Source organism: Periplaneta americana, chromosome 16 (genome assembly GCF_040183065.1).
Source record: "Periplaneta americana isolate PAMFEO1 chromosome 16, P.americana_PAMFEO1_priV1, whole genome shotgun sequence".
Lineage (NCBI taxonomy): Eukaryota > Metazoa > Arthropoda > Insecta > Blattodea > Blattidae > Periplaneta > Periplaneta americana.
In genome coordinates this window covers 181649632-181673186 of record NC_091132.1, presented here as the reverse complement: position 1 = coordinate 181673186, position 23555 = coordinate 181649632, and the positions used below count along the sequence as shown (strand labels likewise).

General features: G+C 36.8%; 1 protein-coding gene and 1 non-coding gene across 5 annotated transcripts in view; one reads left to right on the top strand and one right to left on the bottom strand.

Annotated features, from left to right (window-relative positions):
* The window catches only part of LOC138692173 (serine-rich adhesin for platelets-like), a 451935-nt gene that overhangs the window by 386197 nt on the left and 42183 nt on the right, over positions 1-23555 (bottom strand). The window lies entirely within an intron of this gene.
* TRNAN-AUU (transfer RNA asparagine (anticodon AUU)) lies at positions 5683-5755 on the top strand. The gene has a single exon. It is a non-coding gene; the product is annotated as a tRNA-Asn (tRNA).

Below are 23555 nucleotides of genomic sequence, written 5' to 3'. Positions count from 1 at the left end.
TTTTTACAGGTCGGTTGAAAGTCATGCAAAATATTTTTACACATATTATTGTAATGTACCGAAGTATGTATGATATTTCTGTGCAGGAATTCTGCATTGGCATATAATGAAGGATGGGTGGAGCGGAGAAAAATTCTCTCCGGGACCAGCTCTACGTGCTGACGTTTTATCCACTAAGCCATACCGGATTCAGTTCCAATGCCAGATCGAATCCTCTCAGTTTAAGTTCCACCTCTTAGTTTCCCTTTAGTGGCCAACCCTCATGCACTGTCTCACAGATGTGTGACAGTAGCACATCATTTTTATACATGTTTGAACGTCTGTGATGAAGAAAATGCAGAATTAATCGTGCATATTTTTGCATATTCAGACCATTCCATATATAACAATCTACTGCCCATATATTGTAGCATACTTTCAGTATTTTGTTGCTTAAAACTCAAAATTTGCACATTTTTCTAAAAAAATAAGTTATGGTCTGTTTGATTGTAAGCACACCACTTTCTTGTTGACTGTACTCAATGGATGGAAATTCCTTGCACATGAAAGGTAGCTGTGCAGAAACAAAAACAACCACTCGCTGCTTTTCTTCCATCGAACTACTGCAGAACAAGAAGCATTCCCAAATATCCTTACGTCTTGCATATGAAGGTTAGCTGTGGACAAACTAAAACAACCACTCCCTGCTTTTGTTCCATTGAACTACTGCAGAACAAGAAGCATTCCCAAATATCCTTATGTCTTGTATATGAAGGTTAGCTGTGGACAATCTAAAACAACCACTCCCTGCTTTTGTTCCATTGAACTACTGCAGAACAAGAAGCATTCCCAAACATCCCTATTTCTTGCATATGAAGGGTAGCTGTGGATAAACCAAAACAACCACTCCCTGCTTTTGTTCCATTGAACTACTGCAGAACAAGAAGCATTTCCAAATATCCCTATTTCTTGCATATGAAGGGTAGCTGTGGATAAACCAAAACAACCACTCCCTGCTTTTGTTCCATTGAACTACTGCAGAACAAGAAGCATTTCCAAACATCCCTATTTCTTGCATATGAAGGTTAGCTGTGGATAAACCAAAACAACCACTCCCTGCTTTTGTTCCATTGAACTACTGCAAAACAAGAAGCATTTCCAAACATCCCTATTTCTTGCATATGAAGGTTAGCTGTGGATAAACCAAAACAACCACTCCCTGCTTTTGTTCCATTGAACTACTGCAGAACAAGAAGCATTTCCAAACATCCCTATTTCTTGCATATGAAGGTTAGCTGTGGATAAACCAAAACAACCACTCCCTGCTTTTGTTCCATTGAACTACTGCAGAACAAGAAGCATTTCCAAACATCCCTATTTCTTGCATATGAAGGTTAGCTGTGGATAAACCAAAACAACCACTCCCTGCTTTTGTTCCATTGAACTACTGCAGAACAAGAAGCATCCCCAAATATCCTTATGTCTTGTATATGAAGGTTAGCTGTGGACAAACTAAAACAACCACTCCCTGCTTTTGTTCCATTGAACTACTGCAGAACAAGAAGCATTCCCAAATATCCTTATGTCTTGTATATGAAGGTTAGCTGTGGACAATCTAAAACAACCACTCCCTGCTTTTGTTCCATTGAACTACTGCAGAACAAGAAGCATTCCCAAACATCCCTATTTCTTGCATATGAAGGGTAGCTGTGGATAAACCAAAACAACCACTCCCTGCTTTTGTTCCATTGAACTACTGCAGAACAAGAAGCATTTCCAAATATCCCTATTTCTTGCATATGAAGGGTAGCTGTGGATAAACCAAAACAACCACTCCCTGCTTTTGTTCCATTGAACTACTGCAGAACAAGAAGCATTTCCAAACATCCCTATTTCTTGCATATGAAGGTTAGCTGTGGATAAACCAAAACAACCACTCCCTGCTTTTGTTCCATTGAACTACTGCAAAACAAGAAGCATTTCCAAACATCCCTATTTCTTGCATATGAAGGTTAGCTGTGGATAAACCAAAACAACCACTCCCTGCTTTTGTTCCATTGAACTACTGCAGAACAAGAAGCATTTCCAAACATCCCTATTTCTTGCATATGAAGGTTAGCTGTGGATAAACCAAAACGACCACTCCCTGCTTTTGTTCCATTGAACTACTGCAAAACAAGAAGCATTCCCAAACATCCCTATTTCTTGCATATGAAGGGTAGCTGTGGATAAACCAAAACAACCACTCCCTGCTTTTGTTCCATTGAACTACTGCAGAACAAGAAGCATTCCCAAACATCCTTATGTATTGCATATGAAGGATAGCTGTGGATAAACCAAAACAACCCTTCCTACTTTTGTTCCATTGAACTACAACAGAACAAGAAGCATCCCCAAACATCCCGGTCTTGCATATGAAGGTTAGCTGTGGACAAACCAAAACAAACATTCCTGCTTTTGTTCCATTGAACTACTGCAGAACAAGAAGTATTCCCAAACATTCCTATGTCTTGGATATGAAGAGTAGCTGCGGATAAACCAAAACAACCCTTCCTGCTTTTGTTCCATTGAACTACTGCAGAACAAGAAGCTTTCTCTCTCCCCCTCTCTCTTCCTCTCTCTCTCTCTCTTACACATACACGCACACACACAGACACACACACGATGTGACATGACTGAAAACAAATTAAACAGAAAACGGTTATTATTATTTTTTTTAATTAGGACACGCTCTTTCAACTATTTGAGTAACAATAATGACATGTGTCTTGTAACTTATAAAACAAAAGAAAAAAATAAACTGTTGAATGAATAAACTACTACACTAACTTGACTTTTGGCCTGTTACGTTTTCATATTATGAAATGTTCATAAGGTAGACCTATATTTAATTATGAATTTGGCATATTTATTTCAAATTAAAGGAATAATTACTGTGTTTAGTCAGGCATAAACTTAATAAAATTAGAATGAAAATAATCACTGTGTTCAGTTGGATATTAATGTCATATAAAATACTGTAATTAGAAAGGACACGGGAAAAAATTCTAATACTTTCTGTTCTAATCTAGTAGGTATTTCTTTCTTCTTGAAATCAGCACTAAATAATTCAGTTTAGTGGTCGCCCTGATCTGGATTGTAGCAAATGTACAGCCTTAGATAAAAAGTTTTGTCGCATAAATACTTTATGTCCCAGAAGGGAGGCAGTGCGCATGATCACAGGACGAGCGACCTGGTTCACAAGACAACTAGTTAAGGTAATAAAATCAGTTCTGTTTCGCTGTATGTCTGATCATGTGCACTGCCTCCATTCTGGGACTTATAAAGTATCTGTGCCACAAAACTTTTTTCTAAGACTGTACATAACAATAAAATTATAATTGGATATGGGACAACACAAATAATAAAATTACTATTAATAACTCTGCTAGAAATATAAGTTAATTGCATTGTCTTCAAATCAATTCTCTGAAAGACATCCCATAAAGTATGGTCATGCTTCAACGATCGTTAGCTGAACCAATTGCGATTCAATCAATACTGAAATGTACAAACTATTTACAAAAAACCCGCTCGACACTTGAATCATACCAACCAAATATCTGTTGACAGTTTAATAACCTTGAATGCAGCAATACGAAATGAATCAACAAGATGTCAGCTGTGACGGAAATGACGTAATGAGGTGTTGCTGGAGCCATATTGGGAGAGCCGAGTCATGCTCACTTTCCCCTCAAGAGCATAAGCTTTCAGCCTCAAATCCACGAAGGGTAGCAAACGTTACTCAGCCGTTTAGTATTTCAGTACTTTTGTAATTTCACCAACCGTAACATTAATTAATGTTGGGTAACTTTCGGGGCTGGACCCCGGATTCATTTCACCGGCATTATCACCTTCATCTCATTCAGACGCTAAATAACCTAACATGTTAATAAAGCATCGTAAAATAACCTACCAAAATAAAAATAAAAAAGTAACATTAATTAGTGGTACAATGCAATTTTATAATTAGTACTGTCTTAATAATTAATATAAGAATTGTATCAGTCTAATTGCTCCAGAAATTTATGAATTTCGATAGGTACGAGTATCATAGGTATTTTATATTTGCATGTGTGCGTTTACATGCGAATATGCGCGCATCTGTGCTGAGCGCGTAAATATCCATGTGTGTGTATGTTTGTACCGCATTTGTACGAATATACCGTTGAAAGCAGAAAAGATTGTAAGTTTGTACTTTTCATAAAATGTGCCAGTCATTGGTTCAGACAAAACATGTAATTAACACAAACGGCAAACAGCAGTGGCGAAGCACTTAAGAGGCTCTGAGTTATTTTATCTAGTAACATTAGGCCTCTAAGTTCGTAATAACGATGTATCGTAACATTTGGTTTAACTCCGATCTTTCCACATATTATTAAGTTCACTGTTGGCATGATTCCATGATCCGAGAGTTCAGTACAAGGTGAGGCTTGTTGCCACAAGCTTCTAAAGGCATGGCTACGACCTTGACTCGTAAGCTTTCAGGGGGACCGGAGAGAGGAATCGATTCTCTATATCTCCGTGCTAAACGAGGCTAGCCTTGTCACCTTCCGTCACAATAATACGTCGCGCTATATTGTGTTAAGTCAAGTTAGTGTAGTAGACTGTGATGTTGAGCGTTAGTTTAATCAAAAGTGCATGCATGTGTGTTTTACATATTAATTTTGTGTTGGAGTTTGGCTCATACTGAGAGAACATTGAGGTCATTATTATTTATTTGTAGAATTGAAAGACAAACCGTTTTAGTTGGACGTATGAAACAAAATGTGCTTCCTAAGATAGAAGATCGACATTACATTTATATAATATTAAAATAGCGGATGGAGAAAAACGAAATTTCAATTTTCAATTTTCGTGGTATAAGAAATATCCTTGGCTAACATGATGCTCTGAGACAAATAAATTATATTGTTATTTCTGTATTCTTTTGGGGGTGAAAATGAATGGTCATCATCTTCTTGTGGGATCTGTGTTACAAAAATATTTTGATAGAAAAGTCGAGAAACATCTGCTATATAAAAAGATGTAAGGTAAGCAGGTTTTTTTCAGCCTACTCAGTATTTACACCTTAGCTTCGTCACTGGCAAACAGTGGGGTTATTATGCGTTCAGAAAACATTCATCGCAACATTCATCAATACACTGCAATACCGTAAGTTAAGTAAGATTTATGTTTCGATCAACAACATACTTAAAAGCAATAGGCCTATATTTTACGTATACAAAAAACTCAAGAAACACACTTTAAGTGATGCAATGTTTAATATGAACAATACACCTAATAAATGTAAAATGAATAAGAAATTAATAGTAATTATGCTACAAGAGAGTTAAGTAGGATTTTATTCAAGAGTGAACTATTTATAATTTCCACAAGTGCATGAAATCTGTTTACTGTCGTGTGACATACAACATTTTATCCAACACATATAAAAAAAAACCGTTGTAATAAAAACAAATTATAACGATTTAATAGGCTATTGAATATTTCATTATTATAAAGTTATCATTCATATTCATGTTACTGTTTCTAGAAACAACAAATGGATAAACATTTACAAAAATCACTCATCGCAATAGCAACAAAATAAAAATGGAAATATCTACGCGTTGTTCCTAGCAAAAAAATCACGAATATAATTGGATCGGTGTCGGGTAGAGTTCCCGGGTAGCTCAGTTGGTAGAGCGTTGGTACATTAAACCAAAGGTCCCGGGTTCGATGCCCGGCCCCGGAACAATTTTTCCCTCGAAATTATTGAAATCAACTTTACAGGGAGTTATACCTGAAATCTTGATTTGCATAATACACGTCACTGTTCGTTAACAGAAAACCACAATTTAAGTCACACGGAGTTATAGTCCCGTCGCTCTAATTTCCGGCAGCCAATCACGTTGCAGGTCGGCTACATTTAAACGTGTGCGTCTTGTGATTCGCTGATGAAGATGTAAAGCATTTTCTAAGGCTGGATAAATACTTAATATATAATCGCCCGCCATTTTGGCTCTTTCGTTGGCGTTCGCAGAAAGCACACGAGGACGTTATTTGCCGCTCAATTATTTGCAGAATTAAAGTGCGTTTGATTTATTATCATAGGAGCTACGACATGATAATGTTTAACGGTGCGGCAAATAGATCCCTCGTCTGGTAGCTCGACAACGAAACAACAAAAATGGCGAACGATACTACCTACCTAGACTTTATAGAGCCTTGAATTCCTAAGACGTAAGCAAAGAGAAGGAGTCACGCCGGGAATAACAGCGTCGCGACTATAGTGTGCACTCGAAGTTTGTTGCTTGACTGTTGTCAGCCCGCTTTGAGGTCTGTGGATATAGAGGGAAAAATTGGATCGGTGTCGAGTAGAGTTCCCGGGTAGCTCAGTTGGTAGAGCGTTGGTACGTTAAAACAAAGGTCCCGGGTTCGATGCCCGGCCCCGGAACAGTTTTTCCCTCGAAATTATTATAACTTTATTATTTATTTATTTATTTATTTATTTATTTAATCGCATTTAGTGACTATTATAATATGTCATTATTTATTATTAAACCGTGTGTAGGGTGACCATAATTCCTTGTGGGATTTTAATCACTTTCTTTAGGGAAAAAGTGGACACCATGTTTTTATAAAACCCAGTATTTATTTTATTTAAATTTAATCATAAAACGGCTATACATACCACAATAAAACGTAAACAACACCAAAAGAAGGAACAAATGTTAATAATTTCAAATTACAAAATCTTTCATAAGTAAGGAGTCTATCGAAAAATCAACTATTTTGGATTGAAATTATGTTCATCCCCACGAGAAACAACCCTTTCCGGTGCCGTACAGTCGATTTGGAAACAAACACCCTCCCCCCCCACCCCCGCCGGCAGAGGAAGCTACTTATCCATGTGTAATGTGCATTTGATGCCAACTTAAAATGACCTGGAGCGTGACCTTCTTTACGCCAAGGACTTAAAATAACCTGGAGCATGGCCTTCTATACGCCAAAGATAATGGCACACGGCCATGCCTATACACATTGTTGTGACAGACTGGAATGATAAAATGCCACGCAGCCGCTTAACGTTATTGCAGAAGAGAAAAATTGCTGCCTGGTTTGAACTTGGAAACAGTGTCGCTCAAATTAAGCGCTTATTCCGTAGACGAAGTGTTTCCAGGCAGGTGGATCGGTCGCACAGACCCAATTTGTTGGCCTCGGCGATCAGCTGATTTGACTTCCCTGGACTTCTTTATCTGGGAATTCATCAAGGATCGTGTCTATGCGACTAAGCCACGCACCATTATTGAACACATGATACAGATGGTTTTCGATTACTAGTAAAATTCATGTTCTGGGAATATTAAGTTATTTAAGTAGTAAAATATCGCTGCAATCGAAAAGTATTGGGAATAAATTTGAATAAGGAACAAAAAAAAAAAAAAAAGTTTCCTTCCCATGCAGGATTCGAACCACGAAAGTCTAAGTTACCAGTCTATCGTGCTCTGGAGTGAACAAGGCTCTGAAATCAGCTACAAGGGTCGGTCCGGTTTTTTTTTGCCACTACTGTACATCTATTATCAGGCAGTACATCTCACTTGACGATATGTATCAGAGAAAGAACAATTATTTGTATACAAATGAAGTCTGATTAGTGTAATATGTTACTAGTCAGCGAAGTATGCAATGATGGGGGGAAAGGAACTGGCCACGCTATCCCATTATCTCCTGGCTTAGTTTCCTCATGAGTGATGCCTGATTGGTGTCACTTGAGAGGTTCAAATCTGTCTTCGGACAATTAACCAACAAGAACAACATTCTTATTTTGGTGCATATTTTATTTACGTATGTCTTTCAAATTATAACAATTCATAACATAAATTGTGGATAGTAATAACTTATCGTTTAAAACAGACTACTAAGACTTTTTCAAGACTCTTTAAGTGAGGTTGACCACTAGGATTCGGAAATACTAACATGAAAATTTAATAAAAATTAATAGAAGCAAAATAATTATTCGTTTTGTAAACTTCAAAGTTTTATGTGTTTATAAATGAACATGTTTATAAATGAAGAGAGGCCTTAAGAATTTCCATCACAATCTTCTGTATCTTATAAAAGATAAATATTAAGAGATTTAAGAACACTACATGTTAATTTTGGTAGGTATTTCTTCGCTAGCTCGCTTATCACCATTTATCTGCTGTGTATGGCTTCTGTTTTGCTCAAAACATATCGTAAGGTTAAGACCATCGCTTTCTGAGTTATTTTATTGATGACAATTACATCAACCTTTCTATGAAAGCCATTTTCAGAGACAATGAATCTCTTCACGTACTTCTCAAAGAAAGCATATGCTTTTGTATCGCTGCAAAATACATTCCTGCATAACGTAATGTCAGAAGTGTGTGTCAACTTTGTGGCAGTTTTGTACATTTTAATGTGTCCCAAAGTGCATTACACTTGGTCAATTTCAGGTAACAATTTCTGAATAAGCAAGTGATAATTACTTAATTCATTAATTGAGGGGCTTAGAACAAAAGCAGGCAAGTGACGGAAACCTAGCTTTGAGGAAATTACAGTTAAAGTTCTACATGCAATGGAATATTATACACTAGTTTGGTGAAATGATGCCCCTATAGCAGCACTGCACAGTGTGATCACTTACCTGATTTTATCCCAAAGAAACATCCTTTTGGGTTATCACAACACGCACTTACCTCATTTTTTTTAATAATGTCACTTAACTGCTTTTTGTTCTAAGCCCCTCAATTCAATTCCCTTTAATCTAAAACAGGTACGACATACTCCAGAGAGTTGCTTCCTACAGTGCGACTGAGCCAGTGTCACTGGCACCTTCACAGAGGTCTAGTAATATCAAGCCTCACTCTAGCGCCACTTTCTAGTACACCAAAGTCGGTGGATACGGGCCATGAGACTCTGAAGCAGCATGGAAACGTCATCTACAATGTAGTGATTCAACTATTACACAAGCAAAGGAAAATTGTATTTTATAATTCTGTAGTGCTCGGGAAGGTGACAAGTCAGTTTCCACAAACCTTTTTTGATAATATAATTTATTGACAACTTACGGAACATCCGTTCGCTTGGAAAAAAAATACATAGGTAATCCTCCCATTACAATAATTCATACAGAAAAAAATCAAATCGACATACACCAGTGTAAGTTGTCAATAAATTATCAAAAAAGGTTTGTGAAAACTGACTTATGTCACTTTTCCCAGGCACTGCAGAATTGAAGTGAAATATTTCTACGGGGTCAACAAATATTACCGGAACATAAAGAAATAACTAAAATGATTGTACAACAGCTCTGCGAACAAGAATTTACTATGCTTTATCACTTTACTTTAACTTTACTTGAAAAACAATAATTATAGCATATTTACGAGTATTATGTTAACAAACCGTAATTAGTCAACAAAAATCGAATTAATGCTTTAGAATTTTACATACAAAAAGCAGAAAGCTAACACTGGATGTAATTACACTATCGTCTAACAAAAACAATTTCTTTGTCGTATATTTAAAAAAATGTGCTAAATTTATTAATTGTTATACCCAGAAGGTACTAAAATGTATTAATTGTTATATCCTATCGTTACTAAGTTAATTCATTCGTGTATCTTAAGGTGCATCTACGTGTTCATACTATGGTACAAGCAATAATAAAGCCAACAAGGTTCACTTAGCAGCAAGATAAAGTACAATCATCGCTCTTAAAGAAATGTGCCGGTTCTTGAGGGCACGCAGTGCAGGCGTTTTGACATTCCTGATCTACACGGTTCAGTTTACATGCGTTTACGCATGCAATCTGGGCAAAATATTGAAAGAATCAAGTTGAAAACGAACGTTCAATTAAGATGCATGCAGATTTTGTGTCTACACGGTGCGTCGTGTTGAATATCATGTTCACTACTATTTATTTCTCTATGATATTATATATTAATATCAATCCCATATTTAGGCCTACTTGATTCGTAAAATTGTTATTGAACACTCCATAGGCACTCGTATTTTCGACAATCTTCAATCAAGCTAATCGTACTTGCCGCCATTTTCAGCTTTAAAGGTCCACAATCATCAAACAAAAGAATGTTCAGTTTATTCACGGCCATCTAAAACCATAGACAAAAAACAATCAGCTGCTCGCTACATGCTACTGTTGAACGAAATATGCACAAGATACCCACCGGCGATGGTTAGCTTTCAATTGCCGCATGCGCTCCCATTTTTAGTGGAAAAAAGCATGCACAATTGAATACGTTTCGTTCACTCTTGCATGCATTGCTTGAATGCTTGAAGTTGAAAGAAAAGTTGAACCGTGTAGATGCACCTTTAGAGATTTATTCATACGTCTAAGAAATAGACTACTAATTTTATTAAACGAATGTGCCCAATAAATTATGGATGTCAGTTTTTACTGCAAGACAATCACGGACAACTGAAATTATTTTACATATTATGCATACAGCAAAATTCAAAATTTCAAAGAGAGAACCTGGTTTATAGGTTAAGCCGCTCTAAATTTATATAACATAGCAGTCGCCATTTTGTGAAGCAATTGCGTAACAGGATGCGTCTTGAGGAGGTCGGGAAGTGATTAATTAAATTTAATCTTTTGTATGAAAGCAAGGACACGGGAATCGGCCTTCATTTTTTTTGTGGGAAAACACAAGACTATGGTCTATGACAACAATAGCGAGGTGACATAACAGCGCTACAGATAGGATCCAAACCGGACTCTGTTGACGGGCATAATTGACTCATTCAATACAAAGAGTTAGTAATGTTTTAATTAAAGGAATACCGTAACCATTAACATACAAACTTTTCTAATAATAGAATCTAAGGAAGATCTTATGATTATGTCTTGAATATATAAGTTTATAAGTTACATGCAGTATAATCAGAAATTATAATTTTATTTAGTCAATTCTCCGAAGACAGGTCTGAACCTCATAACTGACGCCAATAACGCGCTCATGAGGCAACTAGGCAAGGAGATAATGGGTAGAGTTAGCCTGGGTAGCGTAGTCGGTATAGCGCTGGCCTTCTGTGCTCGAGGTTGCGGGTTCGATCCCGGCCCAGGTCAATGGCATTTAAGTGTGCTTAAATGTGACAGGCTCATGTCAGTAGACTTACTGGCATGTAAAAGAACTCCTGCGGGACAAAATTCCGGCACATCGGCGACGCCGATATAACCTCGGCAGTTCCGAGCGTCGTTAAATAAACCATAATTCTGTAGTGCTTGGGAAAAGTGACACAAGTCAGTTTCCACAAACCTTTTTTGATAATTTATTGACAACTTACGGAACATCCGCTCGCTTGGAAAAAAAATACGTAAGTATTCCTCCCATTACAATAATTCATACAGAAAAAAATCAAATCGACATAAACCAGTGTACGTTGTCAATAAATTATCAAAAAAGGTTTGTGGAAACTGGCATCTGTCACTTTTCCCGAGCACTGCAGAATTTAAAATTTAAATTTTTTTTAATAGGTAGGGTGGCCAGATCCTTCCCCCCTACATTGCAAACATCCCGACTAGTTACATATTACATTAATCACACTTCAAATGTAAACAATTATTTTCCTTCTGTCACATTCAAGTGAGATGACGGAATATAATTTAAAACTAATTCTTGGATGGTGGTGGTAGTGTTGGTGTTATTGTTCTTGGTGGTGGTGGTGGTGTTGTTAGTGGTGTTATTGTTCTTTGTAGTGTTGTTGGTGTGTGGTGTTGTTCTTGTTGGTGATGGTGTTGGTGGCGATGTTGTTTTTAGTGTTGGTGATGGTGATGGTGATGATGTTGGTGGCGTTGGTGTTGTTGTTGGTGGTGGTGGTGGTGATGGTGGTGTTGGTGATGATGATGGTATTTATCATCATCATCATCATCATTATTATTATTATTATTATTATTATTATTATTATTATTATTATTATTATTATTATTATTATTATTATTACCGTGATTTTGTTATAGAAATGTCTTAAATATTTTAACTCCTGCGTATACGCACAGATCGCACAGGCACACGTGTACAAACAATCTGATCCAAAGTTAGCACTAATAAGCTCCATAGATTCCAGAGAGTTGCTTCCTACAGTGTGATTGAGTCAGTGTCACCAGTACCTTCAGAGAGGTCTAGTAATATCAGAACCCACTGTAGCGCCACTTTCAAGTACACCAGAGTATACACCAGAAGTACACTTTGGTGGTTTATCGTCCAGGTTTCAGCATTTAAGATGATGTGAGCCCCTATTACACACGACAAGTAGTATTAGTGCTACGTTTCCTGTTATTTACTATTATTTTAGAATCTAAAGAGTTATTAAATAGAACAGTGCAAACTATAAGCTACACATCTACTTCCTCGCTGTATGTTTAAAGTAGTAACGAACTCTAAATGTAATGGAAATTTGTTTCAAATCAAATTTTGTAATATAACCTAAGGCCTAACTAAAGGTTACAAATACGATATTGTATTTTAGTAGGTTATTTAACAACGCTGTATCAATTATTAGGTTATTTAGCGTAATAGATAGTATTTGACGAAATGAGGTCGAGAATTTTTCATGTGATTATCTGACATTCGCCTTACAGTTCGGGAAAACCTCAGGAAAACCCAAACCAGATAATCAGCCCAAGCGGGAATCAAATCCACACCAGAGTCCAGCTCCGGATCAGTAGACAGTCGCGCTACTGCCTGAGCTACGCCGGTGGCTAATTCTATATTCCGGAAATAAACACAATATATTTAAAAACTATTAAACAAATTAATTAATAATTTGTGGTTAGCAAGTCTTTCTCAAGCATTATTGGTAAATTTAAGCGGAAAACACTGCTTCAATCTATGAGGAGATGGATTTACAACGTGTTACTCAATAATATGCCTTCAAGGGAATATTCCGAGGGAAATATGACAAACAAAATATTCTACTTTCTTATGCTTTTTAAAGTAAAATTATAACCTAGTTCAAGGTTTAGAAAACTTTTAAAAATTACTAGTTTCATTCACAAAGGCTTAGATTAAATACTTATTTTCCCCCTCCATACCCATTGGTGATATAGCAATGGCGCGTGATGAGGTCACAGGACAGATCTTACCTCCTCTACTATAGGCCTACTACCGAAATCCCAGAGCCAGGGCACTTTTTTGTTTAGAAATACACCACTGCACACTATCCGTCTTTACTTATGTTCCGAAGGACGCCATTTTAAGAGCTTCTTTTGCCCAAATGCATAGTTCTTGACCGGATTTGAAACACGAACTTCTAATCTAACAGCAAGCATGAGGATCATTCGACCATCAAAGGCAACTAATTATAATTACTGAATTAACATAAAGTTAAAATAAGCTATAATTTTAATAAATGCAATTATTTTAATTTACGTTCTCTGCGAGGAAGAAAGCCCGTGCTACAAACAGAAAAATGAAGCGAACCCCAATTCATTGAAGGCAGTGAGTATGACTTCTCTTAATTCTTTAAGTAATCCTCGTATAGGTTAATAATTGTAGTGCCTGTCGTCGATAATAATTAATAACATTAAAACACATTGTGAAAAGGTGAACCCTTTCCAACGCCAGGGGGCGTGGTACTTCAGAGGGCAAGCACCGTGGCGCTACCAAATATGAATGATTTCCTCCATCACCGGAACCGGATATCAAGCCCTGATTGGCCGCAACTTGAGACACCTGCTTATTCGTCCAAGGACACCCTCCCCACAAGTCAATTATCTACGAATTATTTTTTATTCGTTTCTCCACTTAGGTGAATGAGTTGTTTTTTGTAGTTTTTCGAATCGTAGCCAATAGCGACCGTCAATGATGCATTCCTTCCTATATCTATTCTCACCGTATTTCTAAACAAACGAAATTAAATTACGACGCCTGAATCCTCGTGGACGAATTATCTTCCTGAGAATTTTAAGAATAACAATTGTATTCCAATAACTATTAAATTTACTGCAGTTGCAATTATTCATCCTAATTCAATTATTTGTATGTAGATAATGGATATTAAGTATCACCATCATCATCATCATTATCATCATCGTCGTCGTGATCGACATTTCCACACTCTATTGAAATATCTGGGAAATTCTTCCAACGTAGTCTTGGTCTTCCTGCGTTTCCACGTTTAGGAGATTTATAATAAAATTATTTTCAGAGATGCGGTTTTCGGCCATTCTTTATGCTGAAATCAGTTCGTTTCATTTGTATTTATTTTTCATTCAAATTATATATTTTTAAATCATTCCTTTTTTGATCACTTTGAAAGAATCCATGTACCGACCTCAGTAGGCCTAAACGTATTTTTGACATTTCAATGTTTGATTATCAGACTTTGTTAGAGGCTATGCCTAAGATTCATGTTAACATCAGAACTTCCACCGTTTTATAAAACGGTAATGTGTGTATTAAAATTTATTTTAATTACTAAGTAATAATAATAATAATAATAATAATAATAATAATAATAATAAACATATGCATAACTATATAAATAATTATTTCAGCAACTGAAACAATTTCCTACACATGCTATATGAAAGAACTGCTCTGTCGTTGATACGAACTCCCACTAAATAAAACTCTAACATCAACAAAGCAGAAGTCTAAAGATACAGAATTACATTTCTCTCTCAATTACATACAAATATGATAAAAGCTTAGTGTATAGAATCCCTACCTATAGTCATAACAATAACTGCGCCTATTAGTACTTATAATCTTGGAATAATATAGGCCTAAACGTAAAAAAATATTTAAATAACTATTTTTGTAGTATTTTTATATTATTTTGTATTTGGCTGGAACGAAATTATCTCCAAACCTAATGGATATTTATTCATAATGGATATTTATGGCTTTGTTTCCTCTGTATCGAACATAAGCTATTATTTAATGAAGGGCTGGGCACCGGGAGAGAATTCAAACTCTAAACTGGGACGCTTAATATTCATCCGTCATGGCATCAACGCTGCGCGGTGTTCGGCGGGGAAGAAAGGGGTTGAAGAGAAGTCATATGGGTCCCCATGAGAAAGAAGAATTCGCTCTTAGTGTCCAGCCCTGATTTAATGTGAAATTTGGTATGGTATGTCGAAATTTAATCAAGTCCTCCAAATTACGATAGAACAGACGGTAATAATGATAACGGGAATATAATTCAACTATAAATCCAAACGTTTAGAAAATTTACAATATTTATTGTGTTATTTTACGACGCTGTATCAACATCTAGGTTATTTAGCGTCTGAATGAAATGAAGGTGATAATTCCGGTGAAATGAGTCCTGGGTCCAGCACCGAAAGTTATCCAGCATTTGTTCATATTGGGTTGAGGGAAAACCCCGGAAAAAACCTCGACCATGTAACTTGCCCCGACCGGGATTCGAACCCAGGCCACCTGGTTTCGCGGCCAGACGCGCTGACTGTTACTCCACGGATGTGGACAATGTACAATAAAAAATGGTTACGGCATGTGGAATTCTCAACGAAACTGTTGCAAAATAGGTGTATTAGGCCTATATGCATTAGTGAACAAAATTAAAGGGGGATTGCATTAATAAAATTGCCGTAGTATTATTCTTTATCAGGAACTTATTGAATACTTCAACAGAAAAAAATGAGAAAATACATAAATTTAATCATGCCGAGCAATTAAAGAATATAGTACCTGGAAATTAAGAGAGATTAATATTGTCCCCCATTTTCACTTTCATAAGAGAAATAGTCGAAACTGTCCTCCCGAAATGCACGTAAGAAACTCGATCTGCCATGAAACAATTTCATCAAGACGTAGATGACAGCATTACTCTCCAACTGCAGACTAATGCGACTGTTTCAGGGAAATAGCCTATGATGAAACTTGCTTAGATTTAGAAAGCAGCTGTGTGAATGTCTAGTGAAAATTAAATGCTAGGTTAATAACTCTAAGAACGCATTATTATTATTATTATTATTATTATTATTATTATTATTATTATTATTATATGATCATTATTATTATTACCATACTGTTATTATTATTATTATTGTTATTATTATTATCATCATCATCATCATCATCAATCATTATTATTATTATCAAAATTAGCCTACCAATATTATACTCGATACTTATTTCTGAGATTGAGAAGGAAATAAATAAGATGAAAAGTAAAAGATGCTTGGAGGATAAGGAAGAAACATTTTGAAAATAAATCATGCACAGATAATATATGAGGAGCATAGTACCAAAGTTAAACAACTCAATTTTTTTGCGATTTCGAGACATTGATTGTTTCTCACAGAATTTTGTGTGCTGAATGCGATTCTGGAATTATTGTTTAGGTTCAAAAACGGACAAACAGCGAAAATAGCACTTAATTGTGCGCTTTAGCATCAAAATGTAGGTAGACAACTTTACTGTGGCTTGGTTTCAAATTAGGACAATTCCTTCAGTAGCCAATGAGAAGTCCACATTCGTACTACCTTTTCCCATCACGCATCGCGAATCCAAGACGGCTGATTGTTTATATAATCGGTTTGTGGACGAATAAGACATACTGTTTTACGTAAATTTGCTTTGAAACCGAGATAGAAGCGACTTAGATTGAAAAGTACACAATTTCACTTTAAATATGGGTGCGTTTGATTTAAAAAAACAGACAACTCCACTTTAAATATGGCTTCATTTGGTTTAAAAAACAGACAACTCTATGACTTAGGTTCAGAGATGGACAACTCCACTTTTTAAACTTAAATTTCGAAAACGTATTATGTGTCTTTCACGTGTTAAATTTTACGTTACCTTGTTAACATGTTTAGGCCTGCTATTGGCCATAATCAGAACTGGTTGTTGCTGGTCTTGGCGCTTTTTGTTTTGTTTCCTGTGGGGGTGTGTTTGTGTAGTGTAATGTGGAGTCAAAGCGGTAATAACTACTGTATAACGTCATTGAGTCAAAGAATGTGTGTGTTCTGAAATTGAGTTGTGTGTTCAGAATTTCATTTGGATGTGTTTTTGTGTGTTTGTATATTTCGTATTGTTCTAGTGTGTTTAGTTTCTGACTTTTTGGTTGGATGTGTAGAATTTAAATTTCGACCTGAATATTAATTTTAATCGCATTTTGAGACTGAAGAAATATTTCGGCTGAAGAAATATTTTATGACCCATGAGAATGTAAAAAAAAATGTACGTATAACGGTAACATTGGTTTCCAAGGATCTAGTTTTTTTGCCTCTCCTGTAAAAAAAAAGCAAAACTGGAGTTGTCCAACTTTGATATCGAGCTCCTCATATAATGAAGTTGTGGAACAGTTAATAACTTAAGTAAAACAGGAACTTTCTGACGTTAAATAACATTTTAAAAGAATTTGGAATGAACATTTCTTATAAAAATCCTAGGTTATGGCGAATAATGTCTAAAATTAAAGAGCGTGGTCCCAAAGCGCGTTCAGTTCATTTTTATGAAAGAATTGGGCAAGTTTTTGTATCCACAATTCTACGCACGTCTGGTCACCCTACACAATACAATTTAACCAATTAGTCATAGGCTTTGAGCACTTCGTGTAGAAGGGCTTCAAATAACCCGACATTGTTTCACACAGGCTAGTAGACAACATGTCACAACCACTGTTCTGAATCGAATATGCTGACAACATAATTCTAATTTTATACTTTCTCTACACCTAGTATAATGAAGAAGAAGAAGAAGAATTGAAGTAAACTGTGGTTTCCTCTGCTTGAAATATGTCTATTAGGTATTACTTAAAATTAGATGCTTTTTCTCCGAAACCTCTAGGTTAAATAATTAAAACATAGTATGCTACAATCATAAGTTGGAGGTCTTGTTATGGATGGAAAATCTCTTGAATTATACGTCACTAGCGTGCATTATACCTTGTAATGACCTTCAGAGATGAAGAAGCGGTGAGAGGGATATTCTTGCCATTGCACGTATTGTTCTAGGTTCCATAAAACAAACTACTTCAGACATTGCATGAGATGACATAATCCAATTGGGACGCTTGAAATTACTCCCCCCTCTTCATCCCCTTTAAATTGTATCTTTCCAGTTAATTACTATGTCGTGATGACAGAAATATAAAACAAAGAATTTCAGCAGTACTCGCGACCTATTTTTGTTTGAAATGTTGACCACAACTGAAGCGTTGTTATTCAGAGAATTCAACAGACGAAATCGAATAACTTTAGTTTTTCTTTTCCTTTGTGGCGGAAGGAAGTATTATCCTCGCGGTCACAAGTCCCGTTAGTAACGCAAGTTGAAATTGATGGAATCAGTTCGATTTCCTCGGTTGAGATAGCATTCTCTACATAAGGCAATAAACCTCGTAACTAGGAAACGGATTGCTAGCTCCCTCCTAGACTATGTTGTTCAGATATCTCTACGTTTCATACACATAGGATCCCCGTATTAAAGTTCTATAGGATCTAAAATGCCTAAATGAACCATAAACTCCTATAAATGCCTAAAAACAATGTTTGTGCCCTAAAAGCGCCTTCTTAGTATTATGCGTATATTTAAAATAAAAATACCGGTACTAAAAGTGTAAAAATGCCCAAAAATGACAAAAATGCTATTCTTACGGAAAAATACTGGTCTGGCAAGTTTCTTCCATACTGGTTTTAGAAGGGGAGGGAATTTCCTGGAACCCAAGTTCGTTTGAAAAAGTTCATCCTAAGATAAAAGGAGTGGTAGGTTGTTCAGATTAGGCGAGAGCTTACAAATTAATTTCCGCTTCAATGCATCCCCGCTATGCGAAATGAAACTCAATAATCAACCAACAATCAATCTCTCTCACTGAAAGGATCTGAGTCTTCAGTTCGGTAGCAATCATTGTCAGCACCAATTCTTTGTACATAAATTTCACCTAAAATACAATTATTGTTGTTTTTGTCGTCGTTTAATCAACTGTCCGAAGACAGGTTTGAACCTCAACCTCATAAGTACGTAACACAATAAGGCATCACTCATGAGGCAACTAGGTCAGGAGATAATGGCCAGTTCCTTTCCCCCTCCAACGCATACATCGCCGATTAGTTACATATTTCCCTAATCAGACTTCAGATGCATACAAACAATTGTTCTTCCTCTGACACATTGTCAAATGAGATGTACTGCCTGATAATAGATATACTTATCAGCCAGAACCTCAGTCAGAGGTATAAAATAGAATATTTGCCAAAATTAAAATTATTAATTGTTAATTTTATATAAACTCCTAAAAGTTCTAAATTGAATTTTCTTTCTTTCTTTCTTTCTTTCTTTCTTTCTTTCTTTCTTTTTTTCTTTCCCTGAGTTTAACCTCTCCCTTGTAGGTTCATTTACACGACCCACGCCACCCGGGCCTTACAGGGCCGCGACCTGTCGGGAGAGGAATTAAACTGTGGATCACATCCATACTTTTTTGACCACACAAGGACATGGAGGGCCTCCCCGGATGAGGGATCAGCTCAATGCCAGGGCCACCTCCGATACAACACAAACATTTAAGACATTACACAGCATTCACTCACAAATATGAAAGGATTAAGGGAAGGATCGCCGTCCATGGCCGGACTTTCAAGAGGTACAATCCCGGCATTTGCCTGGAAATAACTGAGGAAACCATGATTGCCGGCCCCTGGAATCGAACCCCGGACCTCCCGAATGCAAGGCCAGCCCTCTACCACTCCGCTAGCCCGCTCGGTAAATTGAATTTTATAAAGTCCTAAATCTCTCGTGTTTAACACCTACAAATCCGTTCCCTACTCATAACAGATTTCACTTGTTTGTAAGTTTCGAGAGAAAAAAAATCTGTTCCGAATAGCACATATATGTACTATAATTCCTTAGTTAATGAAAATAGTACAAGAGACATTGTACATCTGACTTGCTATATCAGCCTGGTATCGTCTCAGCTCGTACGCCATCCTAATTTAGCCTTTTCTTTCTACCAAATGAAATTATATAGAATGTTTCAGAACCCAACACATAAATGGAGAAGGGCAGGTGGGGAAGTCAAGACAAACATTTTATCAGGCAACATGTGGTCAGCGACACGTAGTTATCCCTTATACACAAATACAAGTTGCCAACACTACCTAAAAGTGAGCAACCAATACTTGCTATGGACACTTTCGCAGTCATCAGTCGATAAGTGGAGCCTGTATTATCTTTCTACCGCCCCACCTGAATAATGATATCTACCTCCACTCTTTCCTGGAAACTCTCCTTATTTTGCTCGAAGATGCGCTTTTGGCACTGAGACGAGCATTGATGTTTTCGAAAGCCATCTTCACAACCGATGGATTGGTCGTGTTGGACCAATTGCTTGGTCACAAAGATCACCAGACCTTACACGTTTGGACTTCTTTGTGGGGGTACATGGGCAATTTGTTTTACGCTGCATCAGTAGACGGCGAGGAGATCTCCGTCGCAGAATCATGGCAGCAGCAAAAACAATCCGTGTCATCAGGAATGATGTTATGGGTACGACAATGCATGATGCGCCGCTGTAAGCTGTGTAGGTAAATGGAGGAAGCTTTAAACAATTATTTAGATTAAGAAATAATAAAGTCCTAATGTTTTCTTTAACATTATTTTTAAATAATACACATTGATAATTTCGTAGCAGGATAAGAGTCGCTGACCCAATGTTGTGTGGCAAAATATGTTTGTCTTGGTCTCCTCAACTCCGCCTCTCAGTTTGTGTGTTGAATTCTGAAGGCATTCTGTGTAAAATAAGGGAAAATATGAAATGAAGATGTTGGTTGGTTGGAATTTGTATTTAAGATAATTTGATGTAAAATATAACATCGTAGTTCTCCACGTTTTCCACCTCATTAGCCGAAAGAAATATCTTTTTAGTCCGATACTTAACGACGGTGTATCAACTACTAGATTATTTGACGTGAACACACGCCCGAGCGCAACTCCAGAATAGCAGATACTACCACCTGTGATACTGTTCGTCGGTGGCTAAAATGGATTTTAAGGTGACTATTACACTTTTACTACGTCATACTACTTTTGATCAATAAAACGGTACGAAAGAACGTGTTTCAACCAATCATGGCTGTTTATTGCTGCAATTTTATCACTTACCTAGCATTTCTTGTTTTTATCACTTTCCTAGCATTTGTTTCTTTATTTGCCAACATTTTAAACTGAAAATTCTTTACGATACCGGTACTATAAAAGATGCTTTGCGATCGTCATTTGTTTCCTGCACAGATAGTCAACTGAAAATGGCGGTTCCGTTCAAACGTTTTGGTGAAGCTAATATTAGTGAAATGGAATTTTAGCAAGTGTAATAAGTTAGTCGATTAAATCCCACTCGAGTTTTGATTTTCTCTGGATAAATCAAAACCTCTAGTGAGATTACTGTTGATAAAAGTCTTCTTAGTATACCTTTCTTGCAAAGGAAAGTAAAGCTAGGTCTATGTCATATCACAAATTCACAGCACGTTAAATACTGTATAACCCTGTTCCAGAATAAAGAGTAGGTCTTACCTTAGGCACAATTACAGCGACCATTTCCTTGCCCAGGTTTCCTGCTTCACAAGGACAGATGCCTTTGCTTGTATACTGTGAGACAACAGCTATCTGTTATGCTCGAATCATAACGAAGATTCTGAAAAGCTTCTGCAAGTTCATTAAAACTTGAAGAAAGCACTAAAATAAGTAAGATAGGATTAGAAAAGCTAGATGGTGGCGTACAGAGAGCCGACAAGCTGACATATACATACATTTATTGTCACATACAATAAGACAAGCAGAAAGCATAATGGTTTCTTAAGCTTACATTTTTTTGCGTGTAACGTATATTCGACCTAAATTAATAGAAAAAAATGAAAGGTAGGGCCTACGTTATACCCAATAAATCTGAACAATATAAACGAGGTCATTCCTATGCACAAAGAAAGTGCGCATATACTGTACATAATACGTAATCTATTTGGAAAAGTTTATTATAATCAAGGAAAGGGGGGTTGCAATATATTTAAGAAAATAACGTTATCGACTTGAGATTTGACATGGAAGCGAACGAAACAAACACATGGACAATACATGCGTAACGAAAGGAAATTAATACAAACTTGGCATTACTCACAGACGAATTAATAATAATAATAATAATAATAATAATAATAATAATAATAATATTGTACCAAGTATTGTGGGTCCCTATTACCAAGGCATGGCGCGTCCTCAGGTTGCGGATCGAGGAGACGGCCTCCAGATATGGAGGGTAGCTGTGAATATATTGAATAAGCAGTCGCGGGCAGCCGATGAGGGGTGGTCCTCCAGCTTGGGGGTTAGGCGAAGGGCTAACAACCCATCACCGTAAAAAACAGCTTGTTACGGAACCTTCAAATAAGTTCTTTATGGTTGTGAAACTTGGACTCTCACTTTGAGAGAGGAACATAGGTTAAGGGTGTTTGAGAATAAGGTGCTTAGGAAAATATTTGGGGCTAAGAGGGATGAAGTTATAGGATAATGGAGAAAGTTACACAACACAGAACTGCACGCATTGTATTCTTCACCTGACATAATTAGGAACATTAAATCCAGACGTTTGAGATGGGCAGGGCATGTAGCACGTATGGGCGAATCCAGAAATGCATATAGAGTGTTAGTTGGGAGGCCGGAGGGAAAAAGATCTTTGGGGAGGCCGAGACGTAGATGGGAGGATAATATTAAAATGGATTTGAGGGAGGTGGGATATGATGGTAGAGACTGGATTAATCTTGCTCAGGATAGGGACCTATGGTGGGCTTATGTGAGAGTTGCAATGAACCTGCGGGTTCCTTAAAAGCCAGTAAGTAAGTAAGTAAGTAAGTAAGTAAGTAAGTAAGTAAGTAAGTAAGTAAGTAAGTAAGTAAGTAAGTAAGTAAGTAAGTAAGTAAGTAAGTAAGTAAGTAAGTAAGTAAGTAAGTAATAACATTTAGTGCAACAACTTAAACCGGGTAACCCTGCATCAAGGAGGAGATTCTGTGAATGGATTTTGAATAGTGTGCATGACGGAGAAATTAACCATAATCTAATTTTATTTTCCGACGAAGCGTGGTTTCACCTAAATGGGTAGATTAATTCACAAAACAACCGATATTGGAGTTCTGAAAACCTAACCTGCATCTCGAGGAATCCCTTCATGACCAAAAAATAGGAGCGTGGTGCTCTATTTGTGGCGAGATAATAATAGGCCCTATCTTTCTTTTGAAGAAGCAATTCATAGCGAGAGGTATATGCAAACTACCCTTTTTCGGTGAATTAACTGTAGGGAATGTAGTGTCGCGCGCAACTTTCCAGCAGGACTCTGCGTTGGCATATACAGCCAACGTCTCCTTGCAGGAAATTCATGAAGTATTCGAAGATACAGTAATCACTAACATCATATGGTCCCCTCGATCCTTCTATTTAACCCCTTGCGATTATTATCTCTGGGGGTTATTAAAAGACAAAGTGTGCAATACAAATCCACACAATTTAGGTTAACTGAAAAATAACATGAGTGAAGAAATTGCTTCCATTTCTCAG